This window comes from Neofelis nebulosa, chromosome 7, assembly GCF_028018385.1.
Source record: "Neofelis nebulosa isolate mNeoNeb1 chromosome 7, mNeoNeb1.pri, whole genome shotgun sequence".
NCBI lineage: Eukaryota > Metazoa > Chordata > Mammalia > Carnivora > Felidae > Neofelis > Neofelis nebulosa.
This window is the reverse complement of record NC_080788.1, coordinates 55,335,950-55,350,104: the sequence shown is the minus strand read 5'-3', so window position 1 is coordinate 55,350,104 and position 14,155 is coordinate 55,335,950. Positions and strand designations below refer to the sequence as shown.

At 36.1% G+C, this 14,155-nt stretch overlaps 1 protein-coding gene across 2 annotated transcripts in view; it reads left to right on the top strand.

The window, feature by feature from the left end:
* GALK2 (galactokinase 2) overlaps positions 1-14,155 on the top strand; it is a 140,115-nt gene that overhangs the window by 9,999 nt on the left and 115,961 nt on the right. The window lies entirely within an intron of this gene.

Genomic DNA, 14,155 nt, shown 5'->3' with positions numbered 1-14,155 from the left:
CCAGACTGTCTTCTTGGGAATTCCTGCTGTTTCTTTAGAATGACTCTTCAGTTTCACAGGGCACATGACCATCTGAGTAAAGGCACTAGTCAACCACATTAAACACTTCAGGAATCTTAATTTCTTTTTTATTCTTTTTATATAAATATCAAATAGAAATAGAAGCTCTTTTTTTCTACCTTCTAATCTTGCATGTTCCCTGTACCGTAAGACTGCTTCACATTCTAGCTTTGCATTTTCAGCAGTGGTGTGTCTTCTCTTTTTCTTCTTTTTAGAATTAATTTTTGGTTTCTTGGATTATTATTCTTTTTTTGTAACAGCTTTGATATATATTGATATATAATTCACATACCATACAGTTCACCTATTTAAAGTTTATAATTAAATGGTTTCTAGTATATTCACAGGATTGTACAGCCCTTTCCATAATCAAAGTTAGAATGTTTTCATCATCCCCCAAAGAACTCTGTATCCTTTAAACTATCACCCCCAGCTCCCTGCCCTAAGCAACCACTAATATAATTTCTGTCTCTATAGATTTGCTTATTCTGGACATCTCAAATAAATGGAATCATGTAATATGTGGGGTTTTGTGAACTGGCTTCTTTCACTTAACATAATGTTTTCAAGGTTCATCCATGTTGTAACATGTTATCAGTATGTTAATCCTTTTTATGATTGAATAGTATTCCATTGTATGATGCACCACATTTTTGTTTATTCATCGGTTGATGGACATTTCAGTTGTTTGTACTTTTTGGCTCCATGAATAATGATGCTGCATGAATGCATTCTTAATATGAAAGATTTGTATTATTTAAAAATATGTTCATTAAAGCTTGGGGCACCTGGGTGGCTCAGTCAGCTGAGCATCCAGGGTCATGGGATTGAGCCCCCCGTCGGGCTCTGCTCTGAGTGTGGATTCTCTCTCTTTCTCTCTCCCTCTGCCCGCCTCTCTCGGGTATATATATATATATATATATATATATATATATATATTCATTAAAGCTTGAAAATCCTACAGTTCCTTTCTTCAATATAGTCTCTGATTCCTATCCTGTGCTGCCAATTCTTACTCCCTTCTTAGAAGTTATCCATTTGGTTTATATTCTTGTAATATCATTTTATCCTTATAGTATCACTGTATCTTTACATCATTATTACCATTTTTTACAAAAATGGTAACATTATATCTCATGATCTGTGAGTTTGAGCCCTGTGTCAGGCTATGTGCTGACAGCTCGTTGCCTAGAGCCTGTTTCAGATTCTGTGTCTCCCTCTCTTTCTGTTCTTGCACCCCCACGTGAACTCTGTCTCTCTCTGTCTCTCAAAAATAAAGATTAAAAAATTAAAAAAAAAGTGGTATCATTATATTCATAAAAGTCAAATCATATTTGTTTTTCCTGTTACTTTTCTCCACTTAACAATATTTCTCAGAGATCTTGGCATATCAGTCCATACAGACTTATTTCACTGTTTTTACAGCTGAGAAGATTTCATACTATGAATACCATTATTTAACCACTCAACTATTAGAATGTACATTAAAGTTTCAAATTTTTCACTCTTATAAACAATGCTGCAGTAAACATCTTTGAACATTTTTGTGGATACTTCTTGAAGCTCATTTATGGAAATGGAATCAGGGTCAAAGTTAATAAATATTTAAAATTTTGATAGTTCCTGCCAAATTGCCCTGCAAAAAAGAGATGCTATTAGATTATCTAGTTCTTGTTGGTTTTAAGGAACTCTTTATGTATGTGAGGATTTTTTTTAATGAATGTATGTAGTTTTGGATATAAACCATTTGTTGTTTTGTATGTAATATATATATTGTTCCCAGTTTAGCACTCTTCCTTAATCTTGATGATGTCTTTTGTTGTGTAGACATTTTGTACTTTATGTATTCTAGTACAGTGTTGAATGATAGCACTTTTGTCCTGATTCTGATTTCAGAGGGGAAGCTTCTAATATTTTGTCATCAAATAAAATGTTTACTATTTCTGGTAAATAGCCTTTATTAAATTTAGGACATTTTTTTTTTCTTTTCTAACATGTCCATGGCCTTTTTTCTTATTTTAAATTTTATTTAAAAATTATTAGTAATGGGGCGCCTGGATGGCGCAGTCGGTTAAGCGTCCGACTTCAGCCAGGTCACGATCTCACGGTCCGTGAGTTCGAGCCCCGCGTCAGGCTCTGGGGCTCTGATGGCTCGGAGCCTGGAGCCTGTTTCCGATTCTGTGTCTCCCTCTCTCTCTGCCCCTCCCCCGTTCATGCTCTGTCTCTCTCTGTCCCCAAAAAATAAATAAATAACGTTGAAAAAAAAAAAATTATTAGTAATGATTATTGAATCTTTTTTTTTTTTTGCATATTTTTGAGAGGATCATGGAATTATAGTTTTTCCCTTTTATGCTGTTAGAATAGTGTATTTCATCAATAGATTTCTGGTGCTATCTTTATATTCCTGGAAAAAACTCCTGTTTGGTTACAAATATTATAAAATAATGTGTATTGGATTAACATTACCAATATTCTATTTACTTTTTCTCTGTTTCCACAAGTGATAGTAGCCTATATTTTGCTTTTGGGGGCTGTTTTGGCAAGTGGGTTATTCTGGCCTCCTAAAATGAGATGGGAAGGCTTTCCACAGCTCCTACCGTTAGAACCATTTATAAAAACAAAGAATTGTCTTTCTTTTAAGGTCTGGCTGAACTAACTCATAACATTTTCTGGGCCTTATTAAGGGGATTGTTTCTGACTACTTTTTCTGTTTCTCTTCTGTCAACTTTTAGAAATTTGTACTAAGAAGAAAAAATCACCCCTTTGTCTAGATTAAAATTTTTTAAAATCTCTTTTGAATCTATGGTTGTCTCTTATTTCTCATATTGATTTTACTTTAAAAAAATTTTTTTTTGATTTTTTTTTTTTAATTTATTTTTGAGACAGAGAGAAAGAGCATGAGCAGGGAAGGGGCAGAGAGAGAGGGAGACACAGAATCTGAAGCAGGCTCCAGGCTCTGAGTTGTTGGCAAAGAGCCTGACGCGGGGCTCGAACTCAGGAGCTGTGAGATCATGACCTGAGCTGAAGTCGGACGCCCAACCGACGGAGCCATCCACGTGCCCCATATTGATTTTATATAGTGAGACTCAAAACTTTTTTCTACATTATTGTTTTTATCAAAGAACCAGTTTGTAATTTTTTTTTACCATGTCTGCTATTTTCCCCCTAGTTCAGTAAATTCTACGTTTATCTTTTAAGTCATTTCTTTTCATTTCTGTATTGCTAGTTTCTTGTGCTATATGCATACTTCATTTATTCTCATTATTTCTTATTTTCTTATATTCACTGAAGGCCAGTACCATTATGGTTGCATCTTACAAGTTTTGGTATATAAATCCCTAATTTTTGTTATATTCTAAATAATTGTAAACTTGGTTTTAATATCTACTTTCTCTCAGCTTTATCTTGCTCACTAATTTGTTCGTCAGCTCTTCATTCTACTATTCAGCTCATCTACAATTTAAAACAATTTTTCCTTCTTTATGTTTTTATTTTTTATTTGAGAGAAAGAGCGTGTACATGCACACAAGCTGGGGAGACAGAAGGTCCAGCGAGCTCTGTGCTGACAGCAGAGAGCCCAACGCTGGGCTCGAACTCACCAACCGTGAAATCGTGGCCTGAGCCAAAGTCAGAGGCTTAACCCACTGTGTCACCCAGGCACTCCACCATCTACTATTTTTATTGTCACCATCATGATTTTATTTTCCAAGATCGCTAATATAATTATTGTTTCATTTTTACATTTGAATTTCTGATCGGGAGGAATTTATTGTGGTGGAAGGATTGAAGTAGGATTAACCGCCCCCCCCTTTTAATAACAATTATCTATACTTTGAAATGCCATTTTTAATGTTTATTAAATTTTCAAAATAACAGTTATAATAATAACTAATAATTATTTCATGCTTCTAAAACCCTCAAAACAAACCTTTGCTGTGAGTTCTGTTATTATCCTCAGTTTGTATTTGAGGAAAGTGAGGCATAAAGCTCGCATAAATTACCATTATGAGGGAGGAAAGACTTTTTCTCTACCCTCTTAGGTTTAGTAGCTTGGGCTCTGAGGGTTAAACTGACAAGAGATAGATTAACAGGAGAAAAGGTTTATTTCACACACACAGGGGGCTTCACAGAAAAGAAGTGAAATCCTGGGGCAGCTGGTGGCTCATCTGTCAAGCATCCAACTCTTAATCTCAGTTTAGGTCATGATCTCATGATTCATGAATTTAAGCCCCACTTTAGTGTGGAGTCGGCTTGGGATCCTCTCTTTCCCTCTCTCTCTACTCCTGCCCTGCTGGTTCTCTCTCTCTCTCTCTCTCTCTCTCTCTCTCTCTCTCTCTCTCTCAAAATAAATAAACTTAAGAAAAAAAGTGAAATCCTAAGAAGTTTTTGGTTCTAGGAGCTTATATACCATTTTAACAGAGGATGATAGATTGTGAGAAGTGACTAGACAAAGGAAAGCGGTTTGGGCTTTTAGGGGTGGTGAGTTGTGGGACTATATGGGGGAAACCTTACTAAGGTAAGGGTTATTATAGTAAGTTTTGTTCATGTACACCCCAGTCAGTGAGGTCTTCAGTAATGAGTCCTCTCTTGGTGTGGGAGAGGGGAGGAGAGACAACCTCACAGAGGCAAGGGAGAAATTATGCCCTGCTTTTAAGCAGATGGAGGGAGGGTAGGAGCTCCTCTGGTGTCTGCTGTTTCTTGATTGCCTTCAGCTCAAAGTAATCCTATGTCAAATGGCATATTTCGGAGTGGCATTATTCTGATCCCCTTCACCATAAGAATACATATTAACCAATTATTCTTAAATTAGCAGTAAAAATTAATATTTTTTGTAATGCCATGACTAGGCATCCTGATATTGAAGAGAAAACAGAAGCACAGACATTGTGCCTAAGGTCACAATGGCAAACTAAAGATACATGTCTTGTCTCCTGAAAAAAAATTTTTTTTTTTAAAGCTTATTTTAAGTAGGTACCACACCCAATGTGGGGCTTGAATTCACGACCCTAAGATCAGGAGTCACACGCTCTACTGACTGAGCCAGTCAAGCACCCCATTTCTCTCCTGAAATTTTAATTCTTTCATCTCTGCATATGGTCTAGCCTTAATGGTCACCCTAGTGTCCTCTGAGAATCAATCCATAGAGTAAAATCCACTTCATTTACTGCAGTCATATTTTTTTCTCAAGTTCTGTTACTAAAGCTGCTGTTAAAACAAACAAACAAACAAACAAACAAACAAACAAACAAGGATTTTAAGTCAAAAGCCTTCAGAGCACCAGATTCAGCAATTTGTGTGGTAATGTTTTGGCCAATTCTGCCTTTAACAGTGTAATCTTTGTAGGAGCTGTTATTTTCACATTGAAAATGTTCATTGTACTCTTCTGGGGGCCAGGGGTGGGCAATACTTTAAGTGACTACATTTTAAGAGATGGAGTCTCGCTGGTGACTAACCCAGAGCGGAAAATACAGCTACTTCCCCAATTACAGCCATACTCCTTCATTATTAGAGGATTAAGTATGAAGCTTGGAAAAACACTGTAGACTTCAGTTCTTTCTATTCTTAGATATACTTTTCTTGTTTCCTTCTATAGCCTCCATACATTTGAATTTCAAAGGGAGGAATGTTGAATGGTAAGCCTCCAGTGCTGAGCAGTTACAAGAAGGCATGGACAGGCTGCCTTCCTGAGGTAGTCTGGGAAAATGACACATGTGGTACCTCAAAATTATTTTATTAAAACACATTTTAGGAGACTTGTTCTAACTCTGCTGTTAGCACTCCACCTTGTTTGTGTTCAGCAGAACTTGAAGTTTGTCTGCATATGATTTTCACAAGCGAAAGAACTTGAACCTCTATTGAGGCTAGTGTAATTATGGAAGCAAGAAAGCTAGGACTTATATGCTTCTCCCTATTTCTCACTTTTTCCCTCTTATTTAAAAATTTTTTTTTAAATGTTTTATTTATTCTTGAGAGAGAGAGACAGAGACAGAGACAGAGTGTGAGTAGGGGAGGGGCAGGGAGAGAGGGAGACACTGAATCTGAAGCAGGCTCCAGGCTCTGAGCTGTCAGCACAGAGCCCAACGTGGGGCTCGAACCCACAAGCTGTGAGATCATGACCTGAGCCAAAGTCAGATGCTTTACTGACTGAGCCACCCAGGCGCCCCCTCACTTTCTTCCACTTCTAATTGGTCACCAATTCCTATGGATTTGACTTTATTAATATCACCTTAATTTAATTTTCACCCTTCTCTGTCCCCATCAGCCCTTCCTCTTAGTTTACTACAAATGGCTGTCTGTTGGATTTCTTTGTTTTTGCTTTGCCTTCCTATAACCCATCTCTCAAATACTTGAAAACGTGAGTTTTTCAAGTGTGAAATTGATTAATATCACTCCATCCTTAAATGTGTATTCACATCCATTGTCTATGGGTTAAAAGCCAGGTTCCTCAATATGGTATACCAAGCCTTTTAAGATCTGGGGCTTGATTACCACCAGCCTCTTCCTCTGATGTATTAAAAACCCTAAATATAATTTTCTGAATGCAGCATGCTGGGTCTTTTCATTTACCTAGAATGCATCACCCCGTCCCATTTGTTTAACATCATCTTTTAAAATTCATTTTAACTATTATCTCTTTGAGGAGCCTTCTCGAATTTATGCTCTCCCTTCTAGGTTTATTTTACCATCCACATTCCCCCATGGTAGGGAGAAATATCTTCTCTCTGTGCTCCCAAAGGACTGTATTTGTCTGGCTTATCATTCTATTGTCTCTCTGTATTGTACTTTTTAGCTTAACTATCTTTTCTGCCAGATTTTTATAATCCCTAGAGAGCTATTATTAATTTCCTAAGTAGAGTGCTTAGTAAAGCATCAGTAAATGCTTCTTTTGTTTAAAATAAACTTTTTATTTTGAAATAATTTCACACTTCCATAAAAGTCAAAATATAGTATAAAAATTACTGTCTACTCTTATCCCAGATTCCTCAAATGGTAGCATTTTACCATATTTGCATTATCAGTTTTTCTGTTACATTTTTTTCCTGAATAGTTTGAGATTAAGTTGAAGACATGATGGATGCCTCTTTGATATTAAAATTTTGAGTGTGTATCCTAGAAACAAGGATGTTTTCCAACATAACCAGAATAAAATGATCAAAATCAGGAAATTAATACTGATACAGCATTATCTAATTGACAGGCCTCAAAGTACCACCAATTATCCCACTAATGTCCTTTATAGAAAAAGACCTTTTTTTTTCTTGTTCAGAATCCAATCTAGGACACATGTTGCATTTAGTTGTTGTCTTTTAAATCTTAAAAAAAAATTTTTGTTTAATGTTTATTTATTTTTGAGAGAAAGAGACTGTGTGTGAGCAGGGGAGGGGCAGAGAGAGAGGGAAACACAGAATCCGAAGCAGGCTCCAAGCTTTGAGCTGTCAGCACAGAGCCCAATGCGGGGCTTGAACTCACCAACTGCAAGATTATAACCTGAGCCGAAATCAGAAGCTTAACTGATTGAGCCACCCAGGCACCCCTAAATCTTTTTTTTTTTTTTTTTTTAATTGTGGTACAGTTGCTGTGTCTTTTGTATTTCATGATTGGTTATTTTATAGAATGTCTCTCAATTTGGGTTGTAGGAAAAATTGTAAAAAACTTTGAAAAAGACCAGAAGATTACTGGGTACATCCCAAGAGAACCAGAAGTTGCCCGAAATACCCTTCTAGGTTATCTGATTTCTGTGTGGCTGGGAGCCTTTTGTTATATTCAAGCTTGTTTACAGGTCTGTAGGTCATAGAAAACTGAGAGCAATGCAAATGAATCTTGTCCACAGAAATTGCAAACTGTGCCTGGTGGAGTTCGATTCACTGTACCTCCTAGCTATTAACCAGTTTTGCCGGTTTGCATCTGTTTGTAAATTCATTTCAGCATTCCTTAGTTGATGTACATGAGTGGTACTTTGGATTCTACTTCAACTGGTTATAATATCATACTGGTTCTGTCATTAATGAGAGAAGTAAAATATTTAACATTTTCATTTAAAAGCTGTGTAAGAGTCATGATTATACTGAGTTTATCTAATATTTACAATTAGATTCACTTCATCCATTTTTGGTAGGAATACTTAAAAAATTAATTTTGTTTTCTTAGTACATCATTATCAGGAGACACACGAGGCCTATTTGTCCCATTGTCAATGCTGTTCATTTGGATCACTTGGTTAAGGAGACACCGGCCTGATTTTTCCACTGCAAAGTTACTATCCTTTTCTTCCATAATTACTAAGGATATTTTGGTGAAATACTATAAGAATATGTTAATATTCTGTTCTTATCAAACTTTCATTTACTGGTTTTAGCATCCATTGATGACCCTTGCCAGTATCAATTATTACTATCATGGTCACCAAATGGTGATTTTCTAGTGTTTAATTTTTTTTTTTTAACATTTATTATTTGGCATTCTAGTGCAATGAAGTGTTTCCCTTTTCTTCCATTTATTTATGTCAGTGTGGACTCATTGGTTTCTATTTTATTCTGTGGGTTATAATATGTTACCCTTATTGCTATTTTGATGCTCAAAATTTTCAATATTTGGGCAGTGGGAGTTTCCTTATGTGAGCTCTTGTGACTTGACATGTCACTATCATTGTTTAAGCACTTCCCAACTTTCTGGCACAGCAAGATGTTTCAGGTTTCTACGGTACTTTTTCTGCCCTGGTGCTGGAATAATTTCTTTAATGAGCTCTGGTTTCTTTTGAAACCAAGATCTGAACACTGGGAATGCTCATTGCTACTGGGTTGTTAATGATTCTAGGCCATCTCAGCATATCATTTGCTCTTTTCTTTTCTTTTTCCTTTAATGTTTATTTGTTTTTGAAAGAAAGGGGGTGGAGCAGAGGAGGGGCAGAGAGAACAAAACAGAAAATCTGAAGTAGGCTCTGTGCTGACAGCAGAGAGCCTGACGCGGGGCTTGAACTCACGAACTACTGGATCATGACCTGAGCTGAAGTCAGACGCTTAACCAACTGAGCCACTAAGGCCCCCCTCACTTGCTTTTTTCTTATAACAAATTATTCTAGAAGTCACTTGATAAAAATTTCTGGAAACTGCTTCTAGAAAAGTTTCTAGAAAACTGTTCTTTTCTTATAATTTCATAGTACTTCATTTTGTAAATAGGCCATACTTTATTCAAAACTCTTTTATAAAAGAATATTTAGGTTTCCAGTATTTTGCAATTATAACCAATTCTTTAATAAATAATCTCATGCATATGTTTTTTCACACTGTTGGGGGTAATCCTTCAGGGTAAATTCTTAGACATAGGGTTTCTGGGTAGAAATGAATGCCAATATAGTTTCATTAGGTACTGTCTAGTTTTCTTCTGCTTAATATTATTTCCCCATTGTCATTTCTTATTTTGCATATTTGTGTTTTATCAGCCGCCATTTTATTAATTAATTAGCTAGTGGTTTGTCTATTTTGTAAAAGTTTTTTTAAAAAAAGTAAGGATTTTAATTTAATTAGGTCTACTGTTTTTGTATTCCCTGAATAATTGCTTTCTACTTTTTTCTTTCTTGTCTCCTTTCTTATGATTTCTTTGTGTTCATTTTGTTCTTATTTTTCTAGCTTATTGAGCTGAGAATTTAGTTCACTTATTATCATTCTTTCATTTGTATTGACAAAAGTGTTAGGGCTATAGGCTTTCTTGATTGCTTTAAATGTATCCCATAGATTTTGATATATAGTGCCATTATTATTATTAGAAATTCTATACTTTCTGTTCATTTCCTCCTTCTCTGAAGTTTTTTTAAATTCATTTTGAACTGTTTTTTTAGTTCATTTCCTCTTTCACCCAAGAGTTAAAAGGCACTTTAAACATTAGTAGGTTGGAGGACCTTTTTGTGGTTTGATTTTAATAATTTCTAGTTTTACTGTATTGAGTTTAGAGTGTTGTTTTTAGTATTTTTACTTCATGGAATTTACTGATATGTTCTTTATGATCTTATATGTGATCGATATTTGTGAATATTCCATGTGTCCTTAAGTTACATTCCCCATTATCAGAGTATAATGTTAAATATATGTACACATCCATAATCTACTTTATCAATTTTGTTGTTTGGGTCTTTCTTTTCTTCCTTTTGTCCACCTGATCTGTTTTTTTTTTTTTTTTTAAGTTTGTTTATTTTGAAAGAGAGGGAGAGGGCCAGAGAGAGGAAGAGAGAGAATCTCAAGCAGGCTCTGCACTGCCACTGTGGAGCCTGAGAGGGTGTTCAAACCCATGAGATCATGACCTGAGCCAAAACCAAGAGTTGGGTGCTTAACTGACTGAGCCACCCTGGTGCCCCTGGTTTTTTTTTTTTTTTTAAGATTTTATTTATTTACTTTGAAAGAGAGAGAGACTGAGAGAGAACACGTGCCTGTGGGGAGGGGCAGAGAGAGAGTGGGAAAGAGAATTCCAAGCAGGCTCCATGCTGTCAGTGCGGAGTCTGATGCAGGGCTCAAACCCACGAACCCACAAGATCATAACCTGAGCCAAAGAGTTGGATGGCTTAGCTGACTGAGCCACCCATATGCTCCAACCTGATCTGTGTTTATACTGAGGAAGGTATCTTATAGTCTCTTATTGTTGGTGTATTTCTATCTATATTTTCTTACATTGTCTATAGTTTTTGCCTTATAAAAGTGGTTGCAGTTTCCTTTGAGAGTATTTCTTAAACAGTTACCTTCATTTTGAATTGCAGCCCTTAGCATTTAGAATTTTCCTTATATGTTCTTTGGCTTACATTCTATGATGTCTGATATCAGGATTACTACCTCTGTTTTCTTATTGTGTCTATTTGCCTGGAATACCTTTGCCTGTTCCTCAATATTTGGTCTTTCTGAATGACTTTGTTTTAGTGCTGTCTGTATACAACATATAGTTTGGTCCTGTTTTTGGAGCTAATTACAAGTCTTTTTGTTTTAATAGGTGAGGTAGGCCCATTCACATTTATTGATGTAACTAACATGTTTGATTTTTAACTCGTTTTATTTTATAATTATGTATTATAATATAGTTTCTTTTATTTAAAAAAATTTTTTTAACATTTATTCATTTTTGAGAGTGAGAGAGACAGAGCATGAGTGGGGGAGGGGCAGAGAGAGAGGGAGACACAGAATCCAAAGCAGGCTCCAGGCTCTGAGCTGTCAGCACAGGGCCCGATGCGGGGCTTGAACTCACGGACTGCGAGATCATGACCTGAGCTGAAGTTGGACGCTTAACCGACTGAGCCCCCCAGGCGCCCCTATTTATAATATAGTTTCTGAATAGTTTCTGTGTTTCCTTATTTACCAATTTATATTTATCTGTCTGCTTTCTTTGCCCCTATATTTTTTGAAATTTCTTTGGTGTTTAGGAAGATTTATATTCTTGTTCTATTGGTTATCTTTATACTTATGTATCTTTTTTAATGCTCTGAGAAAGCAGAGGACTTTTCTTGTTTAGCCTTTTACTATTTTCTATGTCCATTTTCTTTCATTGAAAAATGTAAACATTTTAAATAATTCTATCTAGAATTTGACAGACACATAACCTAAGTTTTTTCAACCCTGTCTATAAAATGGAAGATGCAGGGCAGAGAGTACCAGGGTTTAGCAGCATCATTAAGATCACCCCAGTGCTCCAATAGTGCTTCCAGTCCTGATATCAGCTAAAGAGACTAAATATTTAATTACCTACCATCTCTCATGGCTTTTAGTGGGTTCTTATTCACATGCTCTAGAATAGAAACAGTAAGGAACCCAAGAATCTAGCATTTCTTAAACAAATCCTTCATGCCAGCCTGAAGCTAGACCCTTTCCACACTCCCTTATTTAATCTCCTAAATAATTCTGTGGGATACATATTTACACTCCATATAAAGAAAATGAGCTTAAGGAATTTCATCATGTGGCAAAGAAGGGTTTTGAACCTAGGTCCACCTGACTGCACAGGCCATGGTCTCTCTAAGAAATTGTTTTAAGTTTATATATTTTGAGAGAGAGTGAGAGAGGGAGAGTGGGGCAGGGAGAGGGAGAGACAGAATCCCAAGCAGGCTCCATGCCATTAGCACAGAGCCTGGCATGGGGCTCGAACTCACTGTGAGATCATGACTAGAGCTGAGATCAAGATCAGCTTAAACAGCTGAACTACCCAGGCGCCCCTAAGAATTTATTTTTTTTAGTGGTTTAATAATATCCTTGCATATACCTGTATGATAACATTAAAAAAATGTTGCTTTATCATGGTTACTGATATGTTTTAACTTTTACCTGTTGCCTATATAACAATCAATGAGTTTATTTTATTTTTATTTTTTCTTCTCCCATACCTCCCATTTTTAAATGGGTGGAATTTTTTCTTTCCTGTGGTTTTAGATTAATCTTAGTTTTGTTGACTCTCCTCTTTTCTTTTTCACTGAGTTTCTAGTGGTCAGAGTGGTTCTCTTTCTTTCTTTCTTTCTTTCTTTCTTTCTTTCTTTCTTTCTTATAGGTAACTTGAAGTTTGTGGATTCTCTGTTTCTAGTTATAATAAAGATAAGGTTTTATATCGTTTGCTTGTTCTTGTGCTAAATCGTTTTGGAGGATATATGAGGCAACTCAGATTTAGGCAGACACCATTATCCATACCTACCTGGGAATCCAGTAAATGTGTCTTGAATGATGTGCTACTGATATCCCTGTTAATTGTTATTGTTATTGTTTCCCTGCCCACATCTTCTATTGTCATCCACAGCCTCGGCTGAGGGAGTAGATCCAAGTAATTGTATTTGTAACTAAGACAACTGACCTATTTATATCAGTAAACTCACCCTCTTGTTGAAAAATAGACCAGGATGGATACGGGACCTAAACTGCCAACCAGATTATCTTTTTTGAGAATTTGAATTAATGGACACAGAGACTTAATCAGATAGTTTAGGACATTGGAGCTGTTAAATCTTATAGAGTTGAGGCCACAGTGTCATGAAACTGAAGGTATGGAGGAATAGAAACTAAGAGGCTCACAGAGGCAACTGAAATGTGAACAGCATGGAGCAGAGTAGTGATAGTGTCTTGGAGGGATGATAGAATGAGATGTGAAAAGAGAACCAAAGACACTAATATAAACAGTTTCTGATGGCTATCCAATTCCAAGGAGGCCATCTTGAATACCTTCCATATCTTTCTATCATTATAATAGATTTCCTTTTTCCTTGATCTGTCCTTGGTGTGATTTTCTGTTTCTTACAACTAATTAATCTTTAAGATCAGTTAATTAATGGGTGTCTTGAATATGGTAGGCTTTAACAGGTATTTATTGTCCTGGTGTTATTATTCAGATACACTATGATGTGGAACTGTAAACAGTGGACGGGTATTCATAGAAGTGCATTGAGCTGACTTAATATAAAATTAAGTCTATTTTAAGAATTTTGGATCTAGAAGAGGACTGTAAGGAATATCTAGTTCTAATTTCAAAGAAGAGAGGCCAAGGGAAAAGGATTTGCCCCACTGAAATTAGAACTGTGGTCTCCTGATATCCAGTCTAGTTTTCATTTGACTACTTGTATTGTACTGGGTTGAATAGTGCCCCCCAACCCTCATTCATGTCCACCTAGAACCTCTGAATATGACCTTATTTGTGCTAGCATCTTTATATACCTCTGTAATCAAGTTAAGATGAGGTCATAGTGAATTAAGGTGGGCTCTAATCTAATAAGACTGGTGTCCTTATAAGAACGAAAAGCTGAGATACAGATAGAGACACATAGGGGGAATTCTATGTGGTGACAGAGGCAGTTTGGAGTGATGCAGCTGTATCCACAGAATGTTAAGGATCAATGGCTACCACCAGCAACTAAAAAGAGGGAAGGAAGGCTTCATTCACCTGTACAGGTTTTTTCTTCAGAGGTGCATGGCCTTGCAAACACTCTGATTTTATACTTCTAGCTTCCAGAATAGTGAGGCAATAAATTTCTATTATTTTAAGCCAATCAGTTTGTAATATTTTATTATGGTAGCTCTAGGAAATTGAAATACTTTGCCATACTACTTCTTCTAAGATAAAGAGATTTTTCTCTGAATATCATTGA